We start from the raw sequence: 21,955 nt of genomic DNA on the forward strand, positions 1-21,955 counted from the left end.
AAACCAATGAGCTGGTATCATACTTCATCCTGTAGCCCTCAGCATAAGGTTTTATCCCCCCTAATGTACGGTTTTATGTCTCTGAGCAAGTCACTTAATCAGCCAGTCTCAGGTTACCCCTGAAAAGAGGGTCATGTCTAGCTTGCTTATCTAATTAATAAGTGAGTACTATAACAAATGTATCATTGTTACACTTTCCTCTAATAAAACTAAATATTACCATATGTCACCTGCAAACAAGCACATCTATCATTACAAAGCTCTGAAAATGTTTAAGTAATCAAATTCATTTTGGCATAATAGAAATATATCTCAAATCTTACATATGCAGAGTGTAATCTTTTAAAGTGAGAAATCAGACCATTTTCCTATCATGACGCAAAACAGAAACTCTATACTGCTTCATAAAGGAATGTAGAAATCCGAACAATGAGCATGTTTTTTTTCCACCTTGACAAGTGACTGGGCAAAATGTAGAATTACAGACTGTGACCATATACATTTATTATGCAAAAGACAAGGAGCTTGAATTATACATTTCATGCCTGTAGGCTGTGAATGATTCTTTGGATATGTTGCTGCATAATACAATATATATTAATGTTAAATTACCCAGATATTAATGTTAAATAACCCAGAATTTAATGTTAAATAACCCAGCAATGAATCATTATCGTCTCTACAAGTCTTCAGGATTGAATGCATTTTATCTTGACATGGGTTATTCTGTGATTGGCTAATATTTATTATTTGATGTATTACTTCATGTGTACTCTGTTATAAATAAGGTGATATTTGTTATCTTTGACATTCTTACTAGGCCTCCTGTTAAAACATACCAAAACATATAAGGCTGGGTAATTCAAGCATTTGCCCTCTTCACACTAATCTTCAGATCAGTAAGTTTAATTAGAATGTGAGTATGTCTTAATGTTGTTTTACTATAAGACAAACCTTTCATGTAAAAATCCAGAAAACTGATAAGGACAATGCCAGGAACTCTATAGGCACCCCCCCCCCCCCCATGGTGTAAGAGAAACAGTAATCATACCAGTTGTCACTTTTGGCAGGCTCATGAGGCAGGACAGTAATTCTGTTGGTATCTGTTATCTTTGAAGTTTGGAACCATCTTAAATACCACTAAATGCATGATGTATGATAAATGAAAGCTGCAAGCATTGTCATATCCTGGTACCATCTGTATGGGAATTCAGTTCTGTGCCTGTTCCAGCTTTTCTGTAGTTTATTTTAAAAGAATAAACAAGTAAGATGTCCACAGTCTTTAGCTATACTTCATTAAATGAATACTACAGTAATCTTCGCTCACATTTTATACCACAGCTCAGCTTTGCTTCACTCATCACACAGCAGAATACAAGACTGAATGCATCATATCACCCCTACCTTTCTGTTTTTACAATATCACTATGCGGTTTAATGTACAGATGTCTAGCAACTCAAAGCTCATCTGATGAAGGAGACTAAAGTCTGACCTTGCAAAATGAGTCCACATAGTGGAGAGTCAAGCCATTCACTAATTCAGTTGCTGGTGTGTCCTTCAGACCCATTGCATGGGTTTTAATTCTGGTACTACTCCTACTGCAACTTGTACCTCAGACTCATATCTGCCAATATAACAAGTTAAGGACAAAGAAGTGGATGAGTAAAAGGAGTGGACGAGTGGATGAGTACTGACTTACAATTAGTTCAACAATGAGAGTGAATGATGTCTGTACTGACAAGGCATTTTTGTGTTTAGTCTGCTACTGAAAAAAAATGAAACTGTATTTTAATTTTCCACAAGGAGAGTCCTTACAGAATTCTGACTGACTATGCTGGAGTTACATAAAGTAAATGATTCTGTCCTAAATGTGGAATATAAATGGCAAAAGCCAATGACTGACATAAACTGACTGACATTTTTCTCCAAAGACAAGTAAATACTCCATCTTTCCCCAGAAGATACTTTTTTGTGAACTGTAAATATAGTTCACCAAAAGAGGTATTGTAGCTGAAATTCATTCTTTTATTTTTGATTTTGGTCTGTTAGCAGTCAGAAAACAAAATAACTGCCAGCCATTTTTCATTTTCAAGTTACTGAGTTTTATTTTACATTTAGGTCTCTCATTTAAAAGTAGTCTTTGTGTTTCTGTCTGACCAAAAGGTATCATAACCGAAATGTGAATTAGAGAGCTAATGCCTAAAAACTGTTACATCCTCGCTACCGCCGTACCACCGTGGCATACAACAACAAGACAAACAACAGCAGTCAGAAAACAAAATAACTGAAAGCCACTTATCATTTGCAAGTTACTGAGTTTTATTTTACATTTAGGTCTCTCATTTAAAAGTAGTCTTTGTGTTTCTGTCTGACCAAAAGGTATCATAACCGAAATGTGAATTAGAGGGCTAATACCTAAAAACTGTTACATCCTGTTCAAAAGCACTTATGCATTCTTTATGAGTACAACAGTTCACAATTCTTACAACAAAGCTATAAGTACTACTCCTTTGGACCAGCGGTCCAGCGTATATATTATTTGACAAAGAATTCAAACTGAAGCCTTTACTAATCAGCCAAGAAGATTATCATAGGTATACCAACCAACACGCGCACACACACACACACACACACACACACACACACACACACACACACACACACACACTCACACACATCTACACTTTTTCATTACCAACCTGACTTGATACATTTTAATGACTGCATCCTGTCATTAAACATATTATAAGCCTGACAATCTATCTGATGTAAGTAAAACAGTTTCATTTTGCTTTATTTGATCTTCAGAAGGTATAAATCTTTACTGGTATAGAGGATAACATGATGTGGTACCTGATTTATTTATTTACTTATGTTCTCTCCTGCTTTGGATCAAAGTTTCTAGAAACAGAACAAGAAAAAGATTTTCTCCCTCTTGTAAGAGGAAATATAAAACATTGCAGAAGATACAGCTTAATTGCTGAGATAACAGGAAATAAACATTTATAATAAGGAAAAGAATGGCACGGTCTTCTACATGTCTGTGCTCTGCTGTCATACAAAAGACTAAGTTGGATTACTAGGAGAACTGGACAAGCATATTTTCGCTGTACTGTATAAGAAGAGAGCAATAAATGGAGCCATTACTTTTGCTGCTGACTGGAAAGCAGCTGCAACTTCCAGGAAGGGGACTGTAGCATAAAGCAAATCGCTAAGGCTTGATGATTGAACTGTACTGCAGGTGAGTAAGGATGTAGATAAGATCAACTCCGCAGCCATGGAAAGTTCAGTGAAGCCGGGATTGACTAGCTGGCACCCACATTAGCCACAAATGTGTCGGTATAAGCACAGTCTCAAACAGTCCTCTCCTTAATCTCAGGAGGGCAGGTTACACACTGTTTATGATCTCTTAAACAATATTCTACCAAAGATAAACATATTTACAGATCATGCACAAATCCAAAACTCAGAGCTGCTGTTAGTTGAGGTAGGATACTCACGCTAAAACACTAGTAAAACTCAGTCCAAAAGATGAAATTCAAACAAATAAATCCATGAAAACTTTGTACATCACTTTTAAAACCAACAAAAGCTTGTGATAGGATCTCTATAATCACATGTTTCCTTCATTTAAAAATACAGTAACCCATTAAACTCAGTTCCATGAATGTTACCTTGTTCAGCTAAGAAAAATACTGGTATATTAAAAGTAAGAACTGAATAGTTCAAAATAAACATACATAACATACATTATATTATATTAAACAATTGAGTATATCTCAGAGCCTTGTCATATTTACTTATCATCTCATGGTGCTTTAGGAAAAGAACTTTCAGGCAGTATATATCAAAAAAGCCATTTCAGACTTGGTTAGTATAACCCAAACTGCTTGTAATGCACATATTTACAAAGTGTGACTTTAGATATTTCCGTGTTTTACTGGAAGTTCATACTATCCAGAGTAGACAAACAGTCAACAATTACAGGTGGTTAAAAACTTGTATCACATTAGTTAGGCTATTCTCGTATAAATCAAAAGTTAAAAACAGTTTTTCAAAATTACTTATTTTCTGCAGACTCTGAAACGCTTTTAAAAATCACAGCACAACAAAGTATTCTGTGCCTGGTTAATTCTTGAATGAAAATAAACATTGTGTCTATTTAAAAGCCGATTAGGCTTACAACAGGCATAAGTACATGACGAGCTTTTCAATAGCTGTCCATTAGTTCATGCCTTAGTCTCTTCAATCTCCGTTAATAAACAGGGACATTTGACATTTCAGGATGTGAGCGTAACTACATGTGAACGTATACAAAATGTGGGTGGAAGAATGCTTCAACAATAAACGAAGCAACAAAACGCCTATATGGAAACAGAGCAATATCTTAATAATTAACTTGACAGATCCACAATGGTGGAAATAAGCACACTGACTTAAGCAACCATTAATTGCACTTTATAATTGTTACATCCTTGATACCCAAATTTAAAATATAGACATTGTGAAATGTTAAAACTCTTATGTGGTGAAGCGGAAAATATAGGGAAGGAATACATGAAAATGGGAAGTATTTTGGCACATATATTCTGTTAATCCCGAATGGCATCCTGAGGTGTCTTACATTAGTAGGAATAAGACTGATCACTGAATATTTGAAAGCACATTCAGACTTCACTGATAGAAAGATTGACCTTGTGACCCTGCTATTAGAGACTATATTAACTAATAATGTCTTTGCATTTGAAGAAGTCATTTACTTACAGAAGGATGGCGTGGCTATGGGCACATCCTGTGCAAATAGCTAAGATATTTTTCTCTTCAATAATCTATCATTTATAGAACATGCTGCAATGTACTGTCGTTTTATATGGCTTGAGATGAACCCTCCCTATTAAACTTTGTTTCTTACTTGGACAATACCACGGACTTCTTAAGATTTACTGCAAACTTCTCAGTTAGCAATCTTCCATTGTTGGACGTGGAAGTATTTAGGATGACCAATGGTATGATCAACACAACTATTTATAGGAAAGATTGCCAAAGAAACAATATATTACATAGACAAAGTATGCATCCCGCCATGTATTTCAAAACAAGGACAATTTATGAGGGTACCTAGATTGAATCCACAACAAGAAACTTATGTTCCACGAATAGAGGACATGAAGGAGAGATTTCTGGAGAGAGGTTACAAAGAAAAGAAATATTAGACACTATTAACACAGTGGAGACCTTAAGAACAAGTACTAACCATATTTTATGGCACATGAAGCAATGACCACTAGCTCAGGTTCCCCTAGGAATGAAGTTAGAGCTAACCTTACTTTTAGTAAAATGAGCCTGCAAGTGAAAAGCATTATGAAGAAACACTGGGGTATTTTGAATTCAGATATAGAACTTAGTGAGATTTAGCTTATAAAAACCTTCCCAATCTGAAGAGTATCCTATGTAGACCAAGACATCCACTAGTTAACAGGTTGACAGTGAATAGAAACACAGTACCCTGTGGTCATTGCAATCAATGTATTTATATTAATAAAGAAACTAGTTTTGAGCACCCTACTACAGGACGTTTAACACTAACACCAACTGTGAAAGTAAAATGTCATATATATGGCTAAATGTTTAGGATGTAATAGTTACTACATTGGGAAAACAAATAGATCATTTAAGGAGAGGATTAGGAACACCTTAGAGTAGGTACAGAAACCAATGCATTGGCTAGACATAAAAGTTCAACTGGTACCAGTCATTCCTTTAAGTTCTGTGCCATTCAATGTGTGTATGAAGGATTCAGAGGTGGTGATCTAATTAATAGAACTTTAGAACAAGAAACAAGATGGATCATAAGATTAAGGTCCGATAAACCACCAGGCCTTAACGATAAAATCCAAATAAAGCCATTTTTGAAAAGTAGAAGATTACGAGGTAAAGAGATCTCCCACTAACTGTTCTAAATTCCACATTAGTTAGGTACATTTTCCTCACAACATTATGACCATGGTGTAGATGACCTATCTATATACTCAGACATATTGTAGGCATTTCATATACTTTCAACATTTGTCATAAGAAATGAATCTTTGCACACATATATTTAGTATTGAAAAGTACTGTTTATAAAAACTAATGTAAGACACCTCAGGATGCCATTCGATTAACAGAATATATGTGCCAAAATACTTCCCATTTTCCCCTTTCCCTCATGTATTCCTTCCCTATATTTTCCGCTTCACCACATAAGAGTTTTAACATTTCACAATGTCTATATTTTAAATTTGGGTATCAAGGATGTAACAATTATAAAGTGCAATTAATGGTTGCTTAAGTCAGTGTGCTTATTTCCACCATTGTGGATCTGTACGAGAGTCAAGTTAATTATTAAGATATTGCTCTGTTTCCATATAGACGTTTTGTTGCTTGGGTTATTGTTGAAGCATTCTTCCACCCACATTTTTGTAAGTTACGTTCACATCCTGAAATGTCAAATGTCCCTGTTTATTAACGGAGATTGAAGAGACTAAGGCATGAACTAATGGACAGCTATTGAAAAGCTCGTCATGTACTTTATGCTCGTGTAAGCTAATCGGCGCTTTTTTAAATAGACACAATGTTTATTTTATGAACGCTTATGGCACGTAAGCACGCATAGTAGCTACTTTGTTTTGCATTCAAGAATTAACCAGGCACATACGCCGAAGGAATACTTTGTTGTGCTGTGATTTTTTTAAAAAGCTTCAGAGTCTGCAGAAAATAAGTAATTTTGAAAAACTGTTTTAACTTTTGATTTATACGAGAATAGCCTAACTAATGTGATACAAGTTTTTAACCACCTGTAATTGTTGACTGTTTGATAGTATGAACTTCCAGTAAAACACGGAAATATCTAAAGTCACACTTTGTAAATATGTGCATTACAAGCAGTTTGGGTTATACTAACCAAGTCTGAAATGGCTTTTTGATATATACTGCCTGAAAGTTCAGTACGAGATTTTCCTAAAACACCATGTGATGATAAGTAAAAATGTCAAGGCTCTGAGATGTACTCCTCTGTTTAATATAATATAATGTATGTTTGGGCATTTTTATGTATGTTTTTATGTATGTTTATTTTGAACTATTCAGTTCTTACTTTTAATATACCAGTATTTTTCTTAGCTGAACAAGGTAACATTCATGGAACTGAGTTTAATGGGTTACTGTATTTTTAAATGAAGGAAACATGTGATTATAGAGATCCTATCACAAGCTTTTGTTGGTTTTAAAAGTGATGTTCAAAGTTTTAGTTTGTGTAAATGGAATAAACAATTTGCTAACTTACATGGATTTATTTGTTTGAATTTCTACTTTCATTTTATTGCTCATTGGAAAGTCACGCATCTTTTTGGACTGATATTTACAGATCAAGCAAAAACTCTAAGTATATTTCCTCATATGCTGCAGAGGTTAAGCAGTCTTACATGTCTCAAGACATAAAGCTAAACTCTTAGATATCACTCATCACAGAAAATACAGACAAAAGTGAAGCATTAAAACTTTAGCAAAAAGTGCTCAGACTAAACTTGTGGACATACAAAAGCCACAACTTGAAACAGAGATTTGGAATCTAGAACTACAGGATGGTCAGTATCCCAGAATCATGAGAGCAAGCCCACATCTTGAAATCCACAGTTTTAAATGTTCTAGCTCCTGAAAATATCAGACAAAGAAGTTAAAAAATGTATTATACATTGACAAAATGCATAGAATCCAAAGAGCAGAGGCTTGAGGTGAAGAGACCTAGGACTGTGATGCATAAGATAGTAAAAGTTTTTGACCAAAATAGACTATGGAATTCTTACTGATGGTAGATGAAGGTCCTAACCAGAAGAAGGTCATTCATCTTTTCCAAGACCTGCCAACAGACATGATCCAGATAAGAAAGCAATTTTTGTCACTCAGAAGAATCCTGTGGTCCAACAAGATAATATATTTTTTTCAGCATTAACTTAGTTCATAGTAATATATAAAATTATTAGATTCTCATGTGACACTTTTCTTAAAGCTGAAACTTAAAGCTTAAAACACTGAAAGTTTTATGAGTAAAGAAATATCAACTTGTCTGTTAGACCATGACAAACTCAAGGAATGTTCTACAGCGTACTGTGGCATTTACAAAATTGTCATTTAGTCAAAGATCTATGTTGATTTTTTTTTTATTTATTTATGTTTTATTTATTTATTTGCAGTTTGTTAACCAGGAAAGTCCACTGGGCCATGAAGAGCCCTTTTTCAATGGAAGTCCTGGGAGAAAAGCTCCTCAGTATAAAATTAAAAGTACACAGAAAAAGTACATAGCAAATGTACACATAAGAAGTGCAAGTAGAAAACAATTGAAGAACATTATGTACATTGGCAGTATGGCATAGCTTTACAAATATTGGGTAACTAAGTTGAAATTCATTCAGCACAAGTAAATTTATATACTAAGGTAGTGTAGCATTTTCAAATAATGATTGGGAATGCAAAATTGAGGGCATAATAGACGTTCAGTGGTATTGTGGATAGGAAATATAGATAGACTATCCAGCAAAGAGAGTGTGGGGGAGAAAGTCAATTAGTGATAGGAATTCAAGGGGGCTGAGTGCAGGAACAGTTCCAGGTAGAGGATAGGTAGGTGTGGAGAGACGTTTTGAAGACAGCAGAGTTTTGCATTGTTCTGATAGTTAATGGAAGAGTATTCCAATTCTTGGTAAGAGTGTGTCAGAAGAGAAGTTGGCCTGGTGGCAGATTTTGTTTGTGTACCTGAAGGAGTTGCTGAGTCTCAGATCTAAGGGGCCTATTTGGGAGGGAAAACTGAAGATAGAGCTAAGAGCAGGACAGTCAGAAGGTTTAAAGATAATTTGTGGGAAGTAGTAAGTTGCAGGTAGATCAGGTAGTTTGGAAGTTCCAGACATTTTAGGGTGAGAAGAGCAGTACCGTGATGGGAGAAGTGTTTGGAATTTGTTTCAAATTTTGCAATTTTTTTGCAACAAGTCTGAAGCTTGGCTTTTAGAGTGGTTTGTAGGTGGGTAAGTAGAAGGGTACCATATATTCAGGAGGGAAGTGGGTAGGTAGGAGCAAATGTTTGTCATTAGGAAGGGCTAAGGAAGTGGTTGTGCCTATAGAGTTTCCGAGCTTCACATGGGTTTTTTTGATGTTTTGTTGCAGGTGAATATCAAATTTTAGTTGTTCATCTATAGTAACCCCAGAAGTTTTGTATGGTTTACAATTTCTACTTGTGCTTTAGCTTGGGAGTAGATCTTAAATGTGTCTTTGTTCAAATGGTTTGTTTTTTTGGGGGGTGAAAAGCATGATCTTAGATTTATTGGGATTGAGGGCTCGGTGGTTTTTAACCCTCCAGGATTCAGTAGTGGAGAAGGCTGTTTGGGTTTTAAGCTGGAGTTCCGAGATATAGTCAGCTGTACAAACAATGGTAAAGTCATCTACATATTGGATAAGAGCTTTATTGGTCATAGATGTGTGGAAGTCATTGATGAAAATATTGAATAGAAGGGGACCAAGTATGGAGCCTTGCAGAACTTCTGTAGATGTGTCAAAATAGGAAGAAATGGAGTTTTGTCATTTGACGGCTTGTTGTCTGTCTTTTAGTTAGGTAGAGAACCAGTTGAGAGTAGTGGGGGAGAGTCTAAAGTTGGAGAGTTTTGAAAGAAGCAAAGGGTGGGAAACAGTCTCAAAAGTCTTTGAGATCTAAGAATATGTTAGATGCAATTTTCCCATTATTACAAGCTCTGTTAATAGTGTCCAGGAAAGAAATAAGGGTAGCTGTAGTGCAGTGTCCAGGTCTGAACCCATGTTGTATGGAAGACAGAAGGTGGTTCTGAAGTAGATAGGGCATAAGCTGAAGGTGAATACATTTTTCCAAGATCTTAGAGATAGGGGATAGGATAGCAATAGATCGAAAGTTGGATATATCATTGTTTTTGCTGCCTTTGTGGAGAGGGAGAATGAAGGCTTTCTTCCATATTTTTGGGACATAAGATGGATGGATTAGTTGATTAGGATATTTATAGGGAAAGTAATGCCTTTGGCTGCAATCTTTAAAAATGTTGGAGGTAGAGTATCAGGAGCGTTAGACCAGGGTTTGAGCCTAAGGAGTAATCTTTTAATGATCGTTGTTAAAATGGAATTTATGTTGAAGCTGAGTGTAGAATGGGGGCTAGGTTCAGGGGTGGGGATGGGGGTCATAGAGGTTGAGATGGTATGGGGGGTTTATGGTGAAGCTGTCTTTGCTATGAGGGAAGCTGGCAGTAATGTTGGCTATTGAGTTTATAAAAAATGAGTTAAAGAGAGAGGCAATTTCATGAGTAGGCTTGTCAGGGTGGGGACAAGGACTGTTTTTTGTGCCAGGGTTCAGGAGGGATGAAATGGAGTTCCAGAACTTTTGGGGGCTTTGTTTATGGTTAGACTGCAGTTCTGTATAGTGAGTTTTTTTGTCATTGTGGACTAGCTTTTTTGCCTGATTGCAGAGCTGTTTAAATAGCAACAGGGTGTCCTTGTGTTTGCTGGTCTGATAAAGTTTCCATGTTTTATCTCTAATTTGCATCAGATTTTTAGTGGGCTTGGTTAGCCAGGGAGCATAGTTTGTTTTGACTTATTTTTTGTGTAGAGGTGCAAGGTTATTTAGTGTGTCCAGGAATGTAGTACTGAAGAATCTACTGCATCGTCTAATGGGAGAGTCTTTATTATGTACCACTTTATAGGGTCTTGGTAAAGGTAAGAGGGTTGAAGTTGGTTAGGTTCCGTATCTGCTTGTAATGGTGTTGGTTTTGGATGATTGAGGTGGAGCAATGGATGAAAATGGGGAGATGGTTTCTCAGTGTGTCTGGAAGGGTGCCTGCTTTAGATATTGTATTGGGGTGGGAAAAAGGAATCCAGATTAGAATGGAGACTGAAGTGTTATCTTTGTTACGCCTGGTGGGGGTGTTAATTAGATGGGTAAAGTTGAATACGTTTGTACTAGGAGTAAGGGGGTTGGAGTTTAGGTTCATCCAATTGATATTTACATCTCCAAGAATAATGGTTTCATTTTTAGTGTTAGATGAGATCCAGGCCAGAATTTCTTCTAGTAGGGGATGTTGTTTCCAGGGGGTATGTACAGGGTAATAATACAAAGATTTTTGTAGTTATTAAATTTTAGGACGGCAATGGTAATTTCTGTGTTTGAGAATTGTGGGATGGAGTTAGTATAGGGTACTATGTTGAGTGAGTTATGAAAGATTAGTGCTACTCCTTTTTTGCTCCATCTTTTTTGTTTGCTCTGTTAGATCTTATAGTTTGAAAGTCTGGGGGGGGGGGGATTCAGAGTCTCTGATGTATGGCTTTAGCCATGTCTCTGTCATGGCAATTATGTGAGGGTGGTTGTGGGCTATCTATGCATGAAAATTGGAGATTTTGTTGTGAATACTTTCAATATTTAAAGTTACCACGTGAATGGATTTGCTTGAATTATTTCTAAGTGGAGGCATGGTCGTAGTAGTTGCAGCAGAGCCAGGATTGGGATGAATATCTCCTGATAGAGGCAAAGTAGTGAAGGCAAATAAATGAGATAAAGGGTTTTGCTTTGTGGGGGGTTTGCAGTTTTGTTGTTGAAAGTATTTTGTAGAGTAGTCTGTTGGGGTTATGAGAATCTTATTTATAAGAGGGGCTATTTTTAGTTTGCACAGGAAGAGAGGGCTTAATAGATAAAGGTTGGGAGATATTTGGGTATAGCTTGTGAGGTTTATGGGATGGGAGGTGGAGGTGGTGGAGTAGTGGGGTGAGTAGGAAATGGGGTACAGTGTGGTGAGTTGTATAAGTGGACAGAGAAGTATGGAGAGAAATGATAGGGTAAGAAGATGGGTACAGGGTGACTGCATTCTGGGGAATATAAGGGATTAGTAATGGGGGTAGCACTGTCTCGATATTGCAATGATTGGTGGATAGAAATAGGTGATAATTGTGGTAGAGAGAGTATAGCAAGCAGTAAAATATTGTTGGGGAACTTAGTGGTGGGTGTGTGTTGTGTTAAAAAATTAGAAGGTAGGGGAAATGATGTAATACAGGATTATGGTGAGAATGGAAATTGAGCAGTTGGAGGAATCTAGAGGAAGAAAGAAGGATTTTGACTGGTTGGAGGTGAATGGGGAAGGAGTTAAGGATATTTAAGTGTAGGTGCAGTGTGTTGGAATTGGGGTAGTATAGGGGAGCAGAGTGAAGCCCGAGCATAATGAGGGCAAACAGAGTGGGAAGAACCAAGCTGCTTGTTTGCAGCTTGCAAAGAAACGGTGTGATAAGGTAAGTACTAGAAATTTCTGGGCAATACCTCTATGGCATTCCTTTGAGTTAACTTGAAATCTAGGGTCAAAGTCATTTAGGTAGGAACAAAATTAGTGCAAGCTAGACACAGGAGGGCTGGCAAATTAAGACAAACAATTCTGCAAATCACTCTCCTGTGGTAAGGTGAATAACAGTATGCATTAAAGGGATGTATGGGATGAGTAAAAAAAAAGGATAACGCGGAGCTATGTTGGAATTGGGCAGGCTACTGTCCCTGGCTGTGTGCATAAAAAATTAGGAATCACTTATAACAGTGAAACTTTCCATGAATGAGCACTTACACTTATTACTTTGGATGAAAACAGTCTCATGTAGGGAGACCATTAACTGTTCCCGATCGCAATTTTACTGGGTGAAGTCCTTTAGTTGCATTTCCCGATAGAGGGGGACACAGTTCAGTGAAGAGTTAGAATGAGCACAGAGTAAACTGGAAAGAGAGTGGGAGAGAACAGATAGAAAGCAGAACAAATACCAGCTAACAGTTGAGCATTTAAAGAACAGCAGTGATACAATTAAAGTGGGCTAGAAAAATACATCTACAAAATAAGTAAGGCATTGTACGTCTGTATGAGCAAGCAGCAATTGAAGTGGGCAACAAAATGTTTTACCTTTCTCAAGGAAAACTGGATTGCAGCAGTTAAATGTTAAATGTATATGGAAAGTATTTTGTTTGCATTAATTAAAACATGAAAATGGTCTTCTAGAAAGCTGTGGTTCTGGTGGTACAGTGCCTAATGTGACTTATCTAGTTAAAAGGAATATAATAGGTATTTTCTATGAAGAATAACATAGGTAGTTCAGTCTACTAGTCTGTAATATTCATCCCATATTTTATTAGAAATTGAGACCCAGGTATAACTTGATCAGGTCAGCAGATGACGGAGGGAATAGACCCAATTATATACTGAAGGAGATGGAAGTGGCACAGTGAATCACACTGCTCCCTTAAGGCAAAGTGCACCAATGCCAGTCCAAAGAAACTGATGAAAGGTCTTCAATGCTGTAAGAAAATATTTGGCTAAATGTCTGGTTAGCTTTATAGAAAGGGCTAGGGACTGACAAATGGGACACAGTGTTGATAATAAAGACTGAATAACTAAAATCAAATCCAAACTCCAGCGGAAAATAATTAGCTTCTCTCAACCATTTAAGAGTGGAGGCTGTTCTAGATAACATAAATTCAGGTGTTCCTCAAGGTGCACATATGGATTGTGTCATTGCTCTTTAAGGATCATCACTGCCTTAGAAATGCTGTGAGGTTTTCCATGCTTGATAACAATGACAATTATTGGTAATCATTTTAATGCTGGACACAAGAGAAATAAATGGCATTGTAATCATGATCTCTTTTGTGTTCAACATGCAAACTATTTCCAGTAGGCTGACTCCTTACCACATAACACTTATTATGACATGTCTTAACATATTAGGCCTAGTTCTGGACTAGACTGTTCTTTCCTCACTTGAGGATTTTCATGAAACTAGATGAAGGCATTGATTAATCCTGTCCTGCACAAGGCTGGGCTAGACTCTATCGATAGGTTCATAGGTTCATAGGTTGGTACTAGGCTATCAGTCCTAGGGCCTATACAAGCCTAGCCATAATCCCTGGCTATTTCTTCCCACACTATTTAATTCCCTGGACCCCTGTCTAGCATCTGGGAAATTATCAATTTCAAACCTTCAGTTTGTAGGAAATGCCAGTGAAAAGGTGGTTTACATGCCTCTGATTTCTTATCTGAGAGATAACAGCATCAGTGATCCATTCTAGTCTGGTTTTAAAGTGAAACATTATACTGAGATGGCTTATATGAGAATCTTTAATTACCACCCTCCATCCTCCAGGTGAATAGGTAATGTCTTTTTTCAGTCCTGGTCTGCTTGACCTCCCCTTGCATTTGATATAATGGACCATAACATCTTATTAGATTGGTTGAAGCATTATTTCATTACTAGTATTATCTTGGACTGGGTTGTCAACCAGCCTTGTGGTCATACACAGCGAGAAGTTTAAGGTGTTAATTCTTCTGGTATTTACCATTTTGACTGTGGTGTTATCCATGGCTTTGTACTTAGTTCATAATATGTGACTGACCAAATCTTGTACAAATAGCTGTTCCCATTGCCAAGAGCTCGGCTGCATCAGTGTGTTGGAATAAGCCAGTATGTTTGCAGAGGAGCACCTGTTTGCACTACAACACAACCCAGGATGTGCTATTATATCCCTTGGTGTTTTCATATCCTCCTGAAAGTGTTGTTCCAGGGAATGGTGATGTTATTTTTCAACTATGTTATGCTGAGCCATCCATCCTCCTTCCCTGTTAGTTTGGTATTACACTGTTATATTTGCAGAATGTTACCTGCCATTGCAGTCTTGTAGGTTCCATTTTTTTACTCCACAGTATAGTCTACCATTTGCTTGATTGTGAATCATAGTCTATTGTGGATCCCCTATGCATATCAACTGCATTCCTGGATTAGTCCAGCTATGTAGTTGTGTATGTCTGTATTCATTCAATTCTAACGGGGCTGGAGGACTTTTATGAATTGTGTAGGACATGGTGTGCAGGTTTTAGTGTGTACCATTCCTAAGGAATTGCATGTTTTGTTTGAAGAGTACCTGAATGTATTTGGTGAAGACCATCTAGCTTTAAGCAGAATAAATACTGCAAATCTGAATTAATCATAAAAAGTTACCAAAATAAAAAAAATACACATTTGAAATTAGTAGTGGGGAGATCTAAGGAAGATACCATCAGAAAAAGTTGATCTTTATCTGATAGGGGCCATGGGCTCCAGACACCATTTGATGCCCATTAATCTTATATTTAGAAGGTAGCCATCAGTACCTGGTGGTAGCAGAAACTTGTGATAATGCACCTCATGAAGGTATCAACCTGGTCTGTCAACATCTGTAGATAATATCAAACGTCACTTGGTGTACTTCCAGTCAGGTAAATCAAGTGGAAGAACATAGCCTTAAATATGTATTTATTTATTTATTTGTGGTTTGTTTGCTAGAATTTGATAATAAGTAAAGTCTCATGGGCAAAAAGCTTTGTTCAGTGGAAGTTTGGGGAGATAGGCACCACAGAGATAAACTACAACAGTGGAAACGTAGGAGTGTTCATACAAAACATAGTTTACATAATTCAGATATTGACAAGTACAAAAGTTAAAGAAGAAATATGAAGTACAAATATAATAAAGATTATAAGCAATTCATAAATATTAAAAAAGACTGATTCAAGTATACAGTGATTATTTTCTTAAATACATTCAGGTATAGCACAAATTCAGATTGCAGTTGAAATACCACATACAAAATACAAGTTTCTGATAACTTAAGCTAAGGACCAAAGATGATGAAGCATGAAGAAGTGCATATTTAAAAATAATAAATTTCTTGAATGAAAGTATACATAATGCATACTTCTAGCCATTATCCTTAACAGCTTTCCTCAAACATGTAGCATCATAAGCGTCCTAGCAAACTAAATAAGCAAACATTTTTAAGTTAATGCTACCTCATCCTTCAAAACTCCTTAAAAATATTCATTATTTCATTCATCCCCTACTAATAAAGAACTCCCTTCTAAACCTTCTTGCTCTTTTAGGCTGGACTCCTCTCTATTCTAAAATTGACCCCATAGAACTCGTAAATTGCTTTACTTCTATGTTGTTAAAATTTCAGAACCAGATCTATCTCCATAGATGTTACTTTTGCAGGATTCCCTGTCCTTGGCTAACTTCAGAAATGAAACTAAAATGTAGAAAAAAGACAAATGCTGGCACCTCTGTAAAGCAACTACAATGTTTCCATAAACTTAAAATGAAAACTAGAATACCAGTAAATTGTGTAAAATCACAGCACATATAAGTAACAACAAATGTGATATATTAATTAATCTAAACAGTTTTGGCAATGCCTAAAAAAATGTTTGGAATATCCACACAACGCTCAGAGGCCCCACCATTTCTCATACACTCACCCTGAAGTCTTCCTAGATTATTTCATTAAAACCCCACCAATTGTCCCCACTTCTCCAAAACAGTTCCCACCCCACTAGTTCTACAAACTTTACTCCCCCCAAACTGAGCCAACCAAATGATTCTTTCCACGTTAATAATGTTACTTTGAACTCTGTTTACAACTTTTAAAGCTCTATACAAAATGGCACTCTGATAATATCATCATTCTCTTTCGGCTTTTCCCGTTAGGGGTCGCCACAGCGGATCATCTCTTTCCATTTCTTCCTATCCTCTGCATCTTGCTCTGTCACACCAACCGCCTGCATGTCCTCTCTCACCACGTCCATAAACCTTATCTTAGGCCTTCCTCTATTCCTCTTACCTGGCAGCTCCATCCTTAGCATCTTTTTCCCAATATACCCATCATCCCTCCTCAGCACATGTCCAAACCAACGCAATCTCGTCTCTCTTGCTTTGTCTCCAAACTGTCCAACATGAGCTGACCCTCTAATATACCGATTCCTAATCCTATCCATCCTAGTCACACCGATTGCAAATCTTAACATCTTTAACTCTGCCACATCCAGCTCTGACTCCTGCCTTTTGTCAATGCCACTGTCTCCAACCCATATAACATAGCTGGTCTCACTACACTCTTGTAGACCTTCCTTTCACTCTTACGGATACCCGTCTGTCACAAATCACTCCTGACACTCTTCTCCACCCATTCCACCCTGCCTGTACTCTCTTCTTCACCTCTCTTCCACATTCACCATTACTCTGAACTGTTGATCCCAAGTACTTAAACTCGTCCACCTTTACCAACTCTACTCCCTGCATCCTCACCATTCCTCTACCCTCCCTCTCATTTACACACATATATTCTGTCTTAGCCCTGCTGACCCTCATTCCTCTGCTCTCTAGAGCATATCTCCACCTCTCCAGAGTCTCCTCAACCTGATTCCTACTCTCACTACAGATCACAATGTCATCTGCAAACATCATAGTCCACGGGCCTCCTGTCTGATCTCATCTGTCAACCTGTCCATCACCACTGCAAATAAGAAAGGACTCAGAGCTGATCCTTGATGTAATCCCACCTCCACCTTAAACGGATCTGTCACTCCCACTGCAGTCCTCACCACTGTCACACTACCCTCGTACATATCCTGTACCACTCTTACATTCTCTGCCACTCCGACTTCCTCATACAATACCACAACTCTTCTCTAGGCACCCTGTCATATGCTTTCTCCAAGTCTACAAAGACGCAATGCAACTCCTTCTGACCTTCTCTGTATTTCTCCATCAACACTCTCAGAGCAAACATTGCATCTGTAGTGCTCTTTCCTGGCATGAAACCATACTGCTGATCACTAATCATCACCTCCCTTCTTAACCTTGCTTCCACTACTCTTTCCCATAACTTCAAGCTGTGACTAATCAGTTTTATCCCTCTGTAGTTACTGCAGCTCTGCACATCACCCTTATTCTTAAAGATAGGTACCAAAACACTTTTTCTCCACTCCTCAGGCATCCTCTGACTTTCCAAAATTTCATTAAACAATCTAGTTAGAAATTCCACTGCCATTTCTCCTAAGCACCTCTTGGGTTATAAACTCTGTCACTGTATAAAAATGGCACTCTGATAATAAACTTCCTATATTCTAAATTCTTAAGAAAGTCAGCTTTTTTCATAAATAAGTCTCTTTTCTTCATTGCTTGCCTTACCATGCAAATAATAATATTTCAGCAGAATAAAACTGAAACCTTCATTTCTTAATCTTGTCCCATATTCAATCTTTCCCTGCTAAGCAAAATGCTCAAAAATGTAATATAAATACAAATCTTGTATTTTATACAATTTAACAAAATTCTCAGTATCACGCTCTGTTTCTGCCCATCATTCATCATTTCTACAGCACTCTGTACTGTGATTGATTATAGTTTAGTATCTTGGATAATTGTTGAACATGCAGGAGCAATTTTTGTAGACTTACAAACAGATTTTGATTTGTCAGCCATGAGTTCCTAATAACTAAATTAGAGTCCATGGGCTTAGATATAAACTGGTTTAAAATCTCTCTCAGTAATATGTCACAAAAAGCGAAGCTTAAAAACTCCTACTCTAAAACACCATAATCCTCAATGGAGTCTGTCAAATATCCAGAGTAAGACCTATCATCTTATCAGTTTTTATCAATTCCTTACCTGGAAAATTTGTACCTCCTCTTATTCACCTCAGGAAGAAATAACCTTGATCTAAAAAACAATTCAGCTATAATTCACCCAACTTTGCTGCTGGTTCCATTCCAACAGGTTTACCATAAACCTCTTGAATTTCAACACCATTTTATTTGGTATACCACAATGAGTACACTATAACAAACTCCTATAAACTGTGCATCTGTGGAATAAGAAAGCACTCCCACCTGAATATTACAAATACCTTGCAATACATTTTGATGAAAATATTCCTTTACCTACCATGTCAAAACAATCCCCGTCAAATACTCAATCAGCTAAAATGTAATTAAATTTTCAGTAGTTACAGGGCTTCTGATTTACTTAAAGATATAATCAAAAATATACTTTTATCTAAACAGAATACTAAAACTTGCACTAACACCTCTTGGGTTATAAACTCTGTCACTGTATAAAACTCTTATTTTCAAGCAATGTCAAACAGCCTCCTTTAAAATGCCAACTGTCCATTTGTGGGGGTTGCCATAATGGTTAAAGGTATTTACATCACAAACAAAATGTATAGGGTTTGATTCTTACTATGGGAAATTGGCTAGGCTTAAAATGGTCCACAAGGGTAATTAGTCTAGTACTTACCTATGAGCCTATGATACTGTATGAATTACTCAGTAATGATTTCTGCCTTTCAAATTAAGGACCACTGAAATACATTATTCCCTAAGAAATCACATGCATAGAACTCCAGTTACTCCATGCCTCAGTTTACCATAAGCATCTGAACTGTCCTTCTGTAAAACAGGTCTAGCAGAATTTAACTATATTTGTCCAATCACTATTATTAAATTAATAAATAAATTCCTTTAAAAAAGTCCAGCTGAATTATATACAATTTTCCATCCAATCTACCTGCCTCTAACAAAGTCCCATTGAAATGCACTTATAGCCGATATTTATGTACTGCTTCTACCTCTGTCATCTTCACTACATGAGTACCTACTACTTCTTAGGCTATGAATACTTTACATGCTGGCACAGAGCTGCAACATACTTTGTCATTTTTGGGTATTTTATAGTAATGCACCCTTTTAATACTGTAGTTTCTAGAGTGTTCCTAGGGAAAATGATTTTGAATGATGGCTGTACACCCCACATACCCTTAGTTAAAATAACACTGGCTTACAACAAAATTAAAAAAAAAAACAATGCTTCTATCTAATCAGGAATTTAATTTTTTCTTTTACAAACTACTTGATTTCATATTGATAGATAGATAGATAGATAGATAGATAGATAGATAGATAGATAGATAGGATTATTATTGGGTCTCTGATCATAATCAATTCGTATATCTTCAAGAAATAGTTTCAACAAATTCACCTTCAGAGCACAGCTTACAAGTTGATTTTTTTTAGCTCATTTCAAGAGCGCATAACTAACTGTTATGATTGGAGGCCTAATTATAACTCCTTATAAGACATGGGAAGGTTTTAGCTGTGCTAATGTTATACCATCTAAAAAAGTATGATTGGCACCTGGACTAGCCTTACGTGAAATGGCGCCTTAGGCAAAGGGTTCCAGTCTACCCCCTGCTGCCCATGGCTTCCTTACATAAACACATTCAAATCCCCAAGTGACCTATCACCCACTTATCATGTTCTCCTCGTATCCTCCATATTCTACTTTCTTTTCTCCTAACATTTTATCTTACTCTTTAGTTCTTTACTGCATTTTTTCAACACACTCTAAGTGGGCCAGGTTGAACTGTAATACCATGGAAGAAATTATTTAATTAAGCCAAACATCTGAGGATTGTTCAACTCCTCAAATATATATGGATTCTAGATGTTCTGAGATGAATTTTAGAATTTTTTTTCAAATTTTTGGATCCAATGATTACCTAAAGAGTATCATGACTAAGGAAAGAAATTTAATCTTACTCTTCAATTTCCTTTATCCTCCATCATCTCAACATACCTTTACTAGCCAAGAATGCATTGTAATAACTTTGGAATAAATAATACAATTAATCTAGGGGTCTGGTGGACAAGACAGTAGGTTATATATGATGCAAGCTGAATTTTAGAGCTTTCTTTACAAACTTATGATTCAATGATGGCCTGTGTTAGAGTATATTAATGGGTTAAAAATTTCTTTTCTGAAAATAAGTAAAAAAGTAGGAAAAAATAGTAGTTACTATGCATGTTTGGCATCCATACTATGTGGTTATAATTGTTCTGTGACTAGCACAGCTGGAAGGAGAACAGCAGGTAAAGATGACTCCCTAATTCCTGAAGTGATTACTAGCACAGGTGCAAGGAGAACCGGAGACAGGAATGATTCCCTAAGTCTTGAAGATTGTCACATAATTTACCCTGAAACAGAACAAAAATCAGCTTATCAGCAGACTGCATGACATCAAGCAAATACCAAAGTATTGACTTTATTCAGATGGTGTGACAAAAGCTGTATAAAAAGACTGTAAAACTAAATGTTGATAGCTGGGCATTTTGTAGGAACATAGTTCCGAGCTAAATGGAGACTCATCAACTATATTGAAAAGCAAACCTTGTACAGTAAAAAATTGTAAGCTGTAGCATGTAGCGTGTGTTGTTTATTATATTAATAAGCTGTTTTATTAGTAACTGTGCTCAAGTTGGTTAAAGTACAGTACCGTAAAGTATACTTTTGCTAAACTCCATCAGGTTGCTAAAATGTATCAGTGGTGAGCCTAGCCTGAATCCGAAGACATTAGGAGTAGTGCCTTGTATAGGGTCACTCCAGTAAAGGTGTAGTAACTAAAATTTACATATATGAGTGGGTCATGAAAAGGAGCACCCAGGTCGTATACGGCTTGCAGTAGTACAGTTTTCAGACATCTGAATCTGGAATGAGACTACCATGCAGTACAGTTGCAGTGCAATAAATTTTCCAAGTCGGTGAATTCCAAGGTTTCAAATCTGCAACTGCCAGTTTTGTTTCACCAGCTTTTTGAGTGACTATTGGGGAATTTCCAACCACCCACAGAATAACAGCCTGATCGTTTGTCTATCTACCATTTGGTAACATTTTTTTCTGTGTCACATACATTATGGATACCATTAGGGATCATAGTAAAAAATGTAAACAGAGTTTTACTCTTAATGTAGCAGAACAACCAGACAAAATCTGGAGCAGAATGCAATGTTGGTATGAATGGCATATTGGTAAATGTAAAACCTTACTAGGGTAAGTTAATGTACAGGCATTATGCAAATGGGTTACAACATTTGACTGGTACCTCAAACAAAAGAATGTTTGGTATGACAGTAAATGTTTATTGTGTGAGTCATATGAAACTACTTTCTGTGTGCAGTGTCATAAAAGTACAGTTCAGATCATTGTTGAAAAGTTAAACTGCAGAGAAAATTTTTCTGATGG

The sequence above is a fragment of the Protopterus annectens genome, chromosome 3.part0 (assembly GCF_019279795.1).
Source record: "Protopterus annectens isolate FY-2018-M chromosome 3.part0, PAN1.0, whole genome shotgun sequence".
Lineage (NCBI taxonomy): Eukaryota > Metazoa > Chordata > Ceratodontiformes > Protopteridae > Protopterus > Protopterus annectens.